General features: G+C 44.8%; 1 pseudogene; it reads left to right on the forward strand.

Annotated features, from left to right (window-relative positions):
- Window positions 1–1,390: 1,390 nt before the first annotated feature.
- LOC138089208 (large ribosomal subunit protein uL22-like) lies at window positions 1,391–1,945 on the forward strand (annotated as a pseudogene).
- The last annotated feature ends 294 nt before the right edge of the window (window positions 1,946–2,239 follow it).

Here is a 2,239-nt window from a genome sequence, read left to right on the forward strand (position 1 = left end):
TCCCAGTGGTCATGTATGGATGTGAGAGTTGGACTATAAAGAAAGCTGAGTGCTGAAGAATTGATGCTTTTCAACTGTGGTGTTGGAGAAGACTCTTGAGAGTCCCTTGGACTGCAAGGAGATCCAACCAGTCCATCCTAAAGGAGATCAGTCCTGGGTGTTCATTGGAGGGACTGATGTTGAAGCTGAAACTCCAATACTTTGGCCACCTGATGCGAAGAACTGACTCATTAGAAAAGACCCTGATGCTGGGAAAGACTTAGGGCAGGAGAAGGGGACGACGGAGGATATGGTTGGATGGCATCATCGACTCGATGGACATGGGTTTGGGTGAACTCTGGGAGTTGATGATGGACAGAGAGGCCTGGTGTGCTGCGGTTCACGGGGTCACAAAGAGTCGGATACGACTGAGCGACTGAACTGAACTGAATATGATGCATTATTTAAACTACAAGAGCGACTTCCCTGGTGGTCCACTGTCTAAGACTCCATGCCCCCAGTGCAGGGGGGCCTGGGGTTTGATCCCTGGTCAGGGAACTAGAGCCCACCTGTTGCAACTGAAGATCCCAGACGCCACAACTAAGGCCCAGCACAACCAAATAAATTATGAAATAAAAATAAATATTTTAAAATACTAGAAGGAAATGCTCATCACCCTCAGTCTGGGTCCGAGCACACATTCTGGCTGTGCAGAAGCGCTGATGGCTCAGTACATGGCCCTCACATTTCCCAGCCCCCATGTGGGTACCCAGGGCTGTGAGACTCATTTCAGCCAAAGGACTGTGGGACATTTGGGGGCCAAAGCATTTAAAAACTGACCCATGAAAGGATAAGAAAGCTGTGGTACATATATACAATGGAGTATTACTCAGCTATCAAAAAGAATACATTTGAATCAGTTCTAATGAGGTGGATGAAACTGGAGCCGAATATACAGAGTGAAGTAAGCCAGAAAGAAAATCACCAATACAGTATACTAACACATATATATGGAATTTAGAAAGATGGTAATGATAACCCTGTATGCGAGACAGGAAAAGAGACGCGGATATACAGAACAGACTTTTTGACTCTGCGGGAGAGGGAGAGGGCGGGATGATTTGAGAGAATGGCATTGAAACATGTATAATATCATATAAGAAAGGAATCGCCAGTCTAGGTTCAATGCAGGATACAGGATGCTTGGGGGTGGTGAATTGGGATAACCCAGAGAGATGGTATGGATAGGGAGGTGGGAGGGGGGTTCACGAGTGGGAACTTACGTACACCCGTGGCGGATTCATGTTGATGTATGGCAAAACCAATACAGTATCATAAAGTTAAAAAATAATAATAATAAAATAAAATTGAGCTTCCTTTTCCGGTAAGTGGCCTGAGGTGACTCCTAAAAATGGTGCTCTATTCACTTGACCCAGAAAACCCCACAAAATCATGCAAATCAAGAGGTTCCAATCTTCGCGTACACTTTAAGAACACTCGTGAAACCACCCAGGCCATAAAGGGTATGCATATCCGAAAAGCCACCAAGTACCTGAAGGACGTCACGTTAAAGAAGCAGTGTGTGCCGTTCGGCCGCTACAACGGTGGAGTTGGCAGGTGTGCACAGGCCAAACAGTGGGGCTGGACTCAGGGTCGATGGCCCAAAAAGAGTGCTGAATTTTTACTACACATGCTCAAAAATGCAGAGAGTAATGCTGAACTTAAGGGCTTAGATGTAGATTCTCTGGTCATTGAGCACATCCAAGTGAACTAAGCCCCCAAGATGCGACGCAGGACTTACAGAGCTCACGGTCGGATCAACCCCTACGTGAGCTCTCCCTGCCACATTGAGATGATCCTTACTGAGAAAGAACAGATTGTTCCTAAACCAGAAGAGGAGGTTGCACAGAAGAAAAAGATATCCCAGAAGAAACTGAAGAAACAAAAACTTATGGCCCGGGAATAAATGCCACAAAAAATAAATGCAAATAAAAGTAAAATTGTTGGTTGTCTTAATTAGTAAATGTATTTCAAGTGTTAGCACACAAAAAAAATAAATAAATAAAATTGACTAGGCTGGGGGAAAAAAAAAGAAAAGTTAAAAAAAAAAAAAACTGACCCATGATCCTTCGCTTTGATCCTTCCCCTGCTTTGACCCACTGGAAACCGTGGGTTGAGATGGTCAGTGCTCAAGACTGAAGCAGCTTAGAGCATGACATCATCACATCACTTGGAAGAAGCCCTGGAAAGGCTCGTGACC

The sequence above is a fragment of the Capricornis sumatraensis genome, chromosome 12 (genome assembly GCF_032405125.1).
Source record: "Capricornis sumatraensis isolate serow.1 chromosome 12, serow.2, whole genome shotgun sequence".
NCBI classification, from domain to species: domain Eukaryota; kingdom Metazoa; phylum Chordata; class Mammalia; order Artiodactyla; family Bovidae; genus Capricornis; species Capricornis sumatraensis.